The sequence below is a fragment of the Helianthus annuus genome, chromosome 3, assembly GCF_002127325.2.
Source record: "Helianthus annuus cultivar XRQ/B chromosome 3, HanXRQr2.0-SUNRISE, whole genome shotgun sequence".
Classification (NCBI taxonomy): Eukaryota; Viridiplantae; Streptophyta; class Magnoliopsida; order Asterales; family Asteraceae; genus Helianthus; species Helianthus annuus.
The window spans coordinates 84,952,814-84,961,364 of NC_035435.2; positions in this window are offsets into that span (position 1 = coordinate 84,952,814).

Below are 8,551 nucleotides of genomic sequence, written 5' to 3' on the forward strand. Positions count from 1 at the left end.
AATGTCTGGAAATAGGCGGCGTCAGTGAACAACTCATGCGTTGTCACTTCAAGAAGGCTATACGCTGCGATAGTCTCATTAGAACTATCACAGGCAAGGATGGAATGCCGAAGGAGTGGGATAAACTAATGGAGGCCGCAAAAATCGTCGCGCAAACTGAGGAGTCCCTTGCTGGTGGCAAGGGTTATTACTCTGAAGATCGATTCTCCAGAGGAAACACGCGCGACAACAACAACAAGCGTAACAAATACAAGAGTAACGACTGGAAGTCTGGGAGATCAAGAGGCCACGACGACAGGCCGCGCTACAGAGAAGACGCGCGAGAAACAATTGACCGAATTGGTTACAAGAAGGCGGTCAGAGACGACAATCGTGACAAACACTGGACTCCGCTCACAAAAACGCCAAAAGAGGTACTGATGACGGAAAATCACGATTTTAAGGCTCCCAGGCCGATGACAAACAAGAAGGGACAAGACCCAAACTTGTATTGCGATTTCATAAAGATTCAGGGCACTTGACCGACGACTGTTATAGTTTGCGCCAAGAGATTGAGAGAGCGCTCAAAAGCGGTAAGCTAAGCCATTTGGTGAAAAACGTGCGCAAGGAGACCCGTCAACTCCAGCGCCACGAGGAAGGAAACCACAAGAAAGTCCGATGACTAGAGACAAACATGGTCAACGGACCTAGATACAGCGCGAAAGAGAAAGGCAAGCGCCCCTACGAACCCTCTTGGCAAGAGCGGCAGGTCATATTCCCGGTAGTGCGCGGCGGTCCTTGCGCCACGCGTCCCGTCGTCATTACCAGTATAATCGGTCATTACGAAACAGAATACATATTCATTGACCCAGGAAGTACAGCTGACATCATTTACGAACAGTGTTTCAATCAATTTGATGAAGAAGATAAAGCGAGACTCGAGCCAGTCGATTATCCTTTGTCTGGGTTCTGCAACGAAATGGTTTTTCCACTCGGCCAGATCAGTTTCCCCGTCACGTTCTCTGACGGGAAACACTCACGAACAACAAATGTGAATTTCATGGTAATGCCAGTAAAATCGAGGCATGATGTACTTATTGGGAGGGAAACACAAGGCGAGCTAAACATGGTGACTTCAACGCCCCATTCTGCGATAGGTTTCCCAACCAAGACAGGAGTAGCAATCATATATGCCAAAAAGGAAGTAATGTCAACTGACGAACTGCGTCCAACAAAGGCGGCGAAGGTCTCCACGACCGAGCCAGAAAAATGGGTCTTAAACCGTAAATACCCAGACCAGACTGTGACAATTGGCCACGCCATTTCGTCAGACATCTGAACACGTCTAAAGCAATTGTTGTTTCGAAACATGGATATATTTGCCTGGACCCCGGCAGACATGACCGGTGTCCCGCGCAACATAACCGAGCATTGCTTAAACACGTACCCCTCTGTCGAACCGAAGGTTCAAAGAAGGCGCAGTCTAGGAGCAGATAAGACAAAAGCAATGAATGAGCAAGTATGTGAGTTGCTCAAAGCTGGGATCCTGCGAGAGGTAAGATATCAGAGTTGGGTTGCGAACCCAGTGATGGTCGAAAAGTCAAACGGCGGATGGCGCATGTGCGTAGACTACACCGATCTCAACAAGGCGTGCCCAAAGGATTGCTATTCCTTGCCTGAGATCGATAAAAAAAATAGACTCCCTCGCACCATACAGATGGAAGTGCTTTTTGGATTGCTACAAGGGGTGTCATCAAGTTCAGATGAAACTCGAAGATGAAGACAAGACAGCCTTCAGGACTGATCTTGGAATCTTCTGCTACACAAAGATGTCGTTCGGCTTAAAGAATGCAGGCGCAACATACCAACGCCTGATGGACAATACCTTTGCAGGAGACATCGGAAAGCATATTGAGGTTTACATCGATGATCTAGTGGTTAAAAGTCCCGAGGAGGACCAAATGTTGAAAGACATCGAGAAGACGTTTAACTCATTGCGCAGTGTAAATATGAAGCTAAATCCTGCCAAATGCTCTTTTGGTATGGAAGAAGGGAAATTTCTAGGCTTCATTGTTACAAACGGCGGTTTCAAGGTGAACCTAGAGAAAGTACAAGCCATAGAGCGAATGCCCTCACCGCGAAACATCAAAGAGATGCAACGACTGGCCGGCCGGCTGGCCGCGCTTAATCGTTTTCTCTCCAACCACGCCGCAAAATCTTATCCCTTCATCAGCACATTGCGCAACTGCGTAAAGAAGCAGGAGTTCAAGTGGACACCGGAGGCAGAAACAGCTTTTCAACAAATGAAAGCGTGTCTGATTGAACTCCCTACCCTGACTGCACCATTTGAAAAAGAACCCCTCGTACTGTACTTGTCCTCCTCGGATAAGGCAGTAGGGTCGGTATTATTGGTCGACAGAAACGGAATACAAACTCCGATCTACTATGTCAGCAGGGTACTCACCGACCCAGAAACAAGATATTCCACAATGGAAAAGCTGGTTCTTGCGCTACTACACGCCTCCCGAAGGCTGCGCCGATACTTCACAGGCCATGTGATAACTGTGCTTACAAACTTCCACATCGGCACTATACTGCAAAAGCCTGAGACATCAGGCAGGTTGGCAAAATGGGCCATTAAACTGGGAGGCCATAACATCTTGTACAGGCCGCGCCCAGCCATTAAGGGTCAGGTCCTAGCCGACTTCATCACAGAAGTGCCGGCCGATAAAATTAAAGAATGCGAGCTGATAGAGACTCCCGAGAATGATGCAACGGATGAGACTTGGATGCTTTACACCGACGGGGCATCAAATGAAGATGGCGCGGGAGCAGGATTGCGCCTAGTAAGCCCAGAGAATCACGAGTTTACTTACGCCATAAAGTTGGATTTCAAAAACACCAACAACGAGGCGGAGTACGAAGCATTTTTGGCAGGCTTACGCCTCGCCATCAAGATGGGAGCCAAAAGCTTGCGCGCACATGTTGACTCACTCCTGATAGCCAGTCAAGTCAATGGCATATACGACGCGAAGGGAGAAGTCATGGCTTTGTATCTGGAGCAAGCGAAAGAATTGCTCCAACAGTTCAAATCTCACAAGGTTATACACATCAATTGCTCCGAAAACAAGCCAGCTGATGCCTTGAGCAAGCTTGCCTCAACTTCCTTTCAACATCTTGCCAAAGATGTAAGGATAGAGGTACTCAAGAATCCATCCGTGCTGCTGCGACAAGTGAACGTGATCGAAACGGGCCAACCATCATGGATGACCCCGATAATCCAGTACTTGCAAGAATGGGTACTCCCTGAAAACAAAGCGGAAGCAAGAAAGATCCAAAACAAAGCCCTACACTATGAAATGAATGGTGGTATTTTGTACCGAAAATCCTTCTTGGGGCCACTACTGCGCTGCGTGGACCCCCAGGATGCGAACTACTTGATAAGGGAGATCCACGAAGGGATCTGCGGCATTCATTCCGGACCACGGATGGTTGTCGCAAAGATCATGAGCGCCGGTTACTACTGGCCTGGTATGCATGTCGACGCCCTCAAAGAGATCCGTAAATGTGACTCTTGCCAGAGACATTCTCCGAAAACGCTGCGCCCCAAGAATGACCTTATCCCTGTATCCACTGCATGGCCCTTCCAGCAGTGGGGAATTGACATGGTGGGACCCTTCCCGGATGCTCCCGGCGCCGTCAAATTCATCATAGTGGCCGTTGATTACTTCACAAAGTGGGTGGAGGCCAAAGCCCTTGCATCCACCACAGCTATGATGGTGCGCAAGTTCATCTGGGAGCACATCATATGCAGATTTGGCCTCCCGCTCAAAATTGTAACTGACAATGGCACCAACTTTGCATCAGAAGATCTCAAGAAATGGATGAAGGAGATGAAAATTGAACACACTTTCACATCTGTTGCGCACCCCCAAGGCAACGGACAAGTGGAAAGCGTGAACAAATACATCGTCGAGGGAATAAAGGCCAGATTGGGCACAAGGCGACGAGGATGGGTTGATGAGCTCCCGAGCATCTTATGGGCTCATCGAACCATGCCAAAAACGAGTACCGGCGAGACCCCTTTTAGCTTAGTCTATGGCTCAGAGGCGGTTATCCCGGCAGAGATTGGCCTACCCTCACCACGCATGGCAGCGGTCAACACGATTGACAATGAAGCGGAGAGACGCCTTGACTTGGACTTGTTAGAAGAAAGGCGCGAAATCGCGCGAATCAGAGAAGCCAAGTACAAGACCCAACTGGAGAGGTACTACAACACAAGGGTCTGCATTTGTACCTTCACCACAGGGGAATACATCTTCCGCGACAATGAAGCGTCAAATGCGGAACGTCCAGGAAAGTTGGCACCTAAATGGGAAGGCCCATATCTGATCCACGAGGTCCTGGGCAAAGGGGCCTACAAGTTACGCACCCTAGATGGCCACATCTTACCACGAACATGGAATGCGCAACAACTGCGCAAATGTTATATGTAACCTACTTCGGCGTTGCGCCCGTTTTACTTTCATATGCCGGCTATACGCCATTAGCAATTAATGTATGAAGGCCTAAGCGCCCATTTCAGACTTAATGAAAGCATACGACCTGTTTCCTATTACATTTTTTCGTTACAAATTCATGCTAAACTTTTGATTAGCGCGAAAACACTCCAGCATTTTAGAATTTGTTAAACCAGAACCGCCTCCAAGGTCCTCCGCGAACAAAGCGCGAGACCGGGCGGCCCCTTACTTGAAGACACTTCCATTTATTCGAGCTAATTTAACCTAAGTTTTGACAGCAATGCAATAATTGCAACGGAAAAAACAAAAGCGATTCATATAATATAAACATGCGCAACAGCGCAGCATCGTACAGTCAAGATTGCAAAAGCAAATTACAAGGCATAAACGCCTATCAACAGCCTACTCTATTCATCGCGCCGATCACCATCATCATCTCCGTCATCTTCGCCATCATCATCGTTGTCATCCTCATCACCATCTCCACCGTCATCACCAGCTGGCTCTTCATCGGATAATTCAACGGTAACTGGTGGATCGAGAACTGCTTTAAGTCGATGACACCAGTCATCTTTCTTCAAAGCTTCTACAACCAGATCCATAACTGGCAAGGTAAGGTTGTCATATGAATTCTCAGCATGTGCAAGCGCAACATCGGCCTGATCAGTCACTGAGCAATGGCTCACATCAAATTCTTGACCAAGCATTTGCTCAACATGACTGGCACATTCCAGGTAGCCCCCTCGATGACCCACCGCACGCGCGGCATCCGTGAGAGCAGCAACGGCGCGATCTAATTCGCCAGCATTAAGAATGGAGTTGGCAACCTTCAACAAAAGCAGAACATCAGAGGCAACTCAGATGAAAGTAGAAAGCACATAACAAAGTTACAAACTTACCAGCACTACTCCACGAGTGCGCATCCATTCCGCCTCAGACACAAGCTTGTCAACGATGCCTTGGGCCTCGGAGTAGTTGGTCTGGGCCACATTAAGCGCGACAGTGCTAATAGCACGCGCCTCCTCAGCTGTGGCAGCCTTAACCTTCTCAGCCTCCAGGTCGATCTCCAAAGACTCACATTTGTCAATCTGCTCATTCAAGCGACGTTTGAGCTCAGCAATCTCAACGTCCTTGGCTTGGAGATCCCTGTCCTTGTTGGACAACTGCACCTTGGCCTCAGACAACTCAACCTGGAAATTGACAAACTTAGGCCAGCTTATAAACAACATAGCAAGAAAAAGTGAATAAATAAACTAACCTCCATCTGCTGCTTGGCAGCCTGCTCACCATGCGCCTCCTCTACCTTCGATGTCAACTCAGCAACTTTAGCCTCGAGGTCAACAATCTTCTGCCGAGCCGCGTAAGCGCGCTCGTTGTCACGGGCACAGATGCGCTTGAACTCGGCCTTCTCCTTGGCCAGTTACTCCTCAACATTTTGGAGTTTCTTTTGCAGGCCCTCGCGGCCCCACTGTTCAGCCTTCTTATCGGCTTCAAATTTGGCTTTCTCCTCGTCAAAAACAGCCTTGGACTTGTCAAAATCAGCAATGCGCTTCAGCATGCGCTCACGATAACCTTCCCAGTCGGCTCGCTCCCTAACCATCGTTCGCCACTCGCGAACTATCTAGTGATTGGCAGCGCGAGCATTGGCTTCCCCAAGCACAAAGGTGCGATACAACAATTCATGAGACTTCGCCCTTTGCCGGTTAACCTCTGCATGAGTAAAGGAGTTCAAGAACCACTCGCGGCAAGGGCCGAATTCTTGAAAGGTATCCTTTTGCTTTAAGCTCTAGGGAGCTTGGTGAGGGGCGTCATCGCGTTCTTCTTCGATATAAGTTTTGTAATATATGTCTCCAACAGTGTCCTTAGCCCCAATCACGTTTGGGTTATAACCCCCAGCACCACCAGAGCTCGCGCCGCTAGAGGTGTACCGACCCGACCCCTTTGAAGTAATGACATGCGCGGAGTGGGCAGGTTTGGTGACCTCAGGCCCCTGAACATTAACAGGCTGATCCATAGCCTTCTTATGTTCCAACTCCTTCTCCAAGGCCTTCTTCTTCGCCTCTTCGGCTGCCTTCTCCTCCTCCGCCTTCTTTTTCCTCTCTTCTTCTTCTTTCCTCCTCTTCTCCTCCTCAATTCTCTTATTCCTTTCTTCTTTTCGTTTCTGATTCTCCTCTGCCTTTCGCTGCACTTCGGCAGCCTTCGCAGCATCCTGAGAAGCAGTGTCAGAAGACTTGATGGTAATCTTCGGCCTCTTCGACCCTGGCTCACTGAACTTGACACCCTTCTCAGGGGTCTTCTTCTTGATCTCTGTGTAAAAAATACAAGTACATCAAGCAATGAAAATAAAAGTAAAAAAGAGAAGCAAGGAACATACCAGGAGAAAACTTATACAACGAGCGCAGGTTGCTCGTTTTCCCAACCAAGGGAATTACAACAGCAGTAGGCGCAGAAGCCACACCAGCCATGGCTTCGCTTCTACCTCTTTTCCTGCCAATCAACTGGGCAGAAGCATCTTCTTCTTCTTCCGCCTCATCGTCTTCAGGCACAGATGGGGTCGCGCCAGCATCAGGGTTACGAGAACCCGCGCTCCCAGAGCTTTTTGAGCCACCTGCACCAGTTTTTGCCTTAGTTGTACGCGACAAGCCTTCAAATGAGTCACTGATTATCACATAATCATCTAAGTCACTTTGTCGAAGGCGAAGAGTACCTTTGACAGCAGCAGTAGTTGCGCGACTAGTGCCAGTCCCCTTGCTGGTCACCTCAAGATCAACCTTCTTTTTCTTCTTCAAGGGTTTCTTCTTCTTCTCTTCTGGGTTAATCCCCAGGTCGCGCAACACACCTGCAAAGATGTTAGACCACGAACTTAGCTCGCCGCTGGAAGACCCTACTGACTCCTCGCCGGAAAGATAGAGAATCTCTTTCCCAGCAGAAGTCACAGAGCGCAAAGGACGAGGTTTAGGGAATTGCGCACCTTCAGTAGTGGTTGGCGGCGAAGCAAAGGCACCATCAACCGGATACATGAAGTTGCCCTTGATCTGGTCATACCAGCTCTCTTCATCATCGCGCAATGGGCGCACGCCCATAGAACCACCAAACGTGGCGAAGGCAGCTTGATACAGTTGCGCCTCTACACGAAAATATACATAAGAAACAATTAAAGCAAAGTACTTGAAAAAAGAAAAAGGAGATAACTGACCTTGATCGCCGATCTTCAACACCGGAACCTCCTTGCTGTTGGGTGACCACTGGTCACTCATCTTTGCTGCTACTAACACGTTTTCCCCAAACACCCGATTTGGGGTTGGGTTCAACTGTTGATACCACCTAGCATTCTTAGGGATCGGAATGTCTTCCTTCGGTATCGTTTCAGTCCAATCCCTGAAAGGCATGGCGATCGGCAACACTTCTTCACGGATGAAGAAAAACTTGGGTTTCCAGTCATGGAAACTCTTTGGAGGGTTTAGCAAGATTTTCTTCGCTGCACCACGGCTTGCAAAAGAAAAGAAACCCATCGTCCTCTGCAACTGGTAGAAGGCCCGGAACTTCTCCACCGTTGGCTCAATGCCATGAGATTGGCATAAGAATTCGAAGTGACGAACCCTAACCATCCCAGGTGGGCTCATCTGTGACAGATGGAAGTTGTAATGATGAAGAATATGCCCCATAAAGTTTGTAGCCGGTAACCTAAAGTTACCCTGAAGAAAGAAATCTTCATATAGGGTAATATAACCCGGTGGTGCATCAGCCGCGGTCTGGCCCTGAGCCGGATACCGGGCGTCCCACTCCGTTGGGAATCGGAAACTCCGAACGATCTGTTCGAAGAGCCCTAGATCCCATTTGAGGACAGGAACTGGACCTTCCTCAGCAGCAACAACTTCTTGATGTTCCTCACTCATTATATCGAAAAAGAAATCTGGAAAAACTTGAAGAAAATCTTGAAGATTTGAAGAAAATCTTGAAGATGTGAAGAACTCTGAAGATTCAAAGAAGTTTGAGAGAGAAAGCAACGAAGAGAAGTGAGGATCTCTCACATCTCTTTGGATATATATACC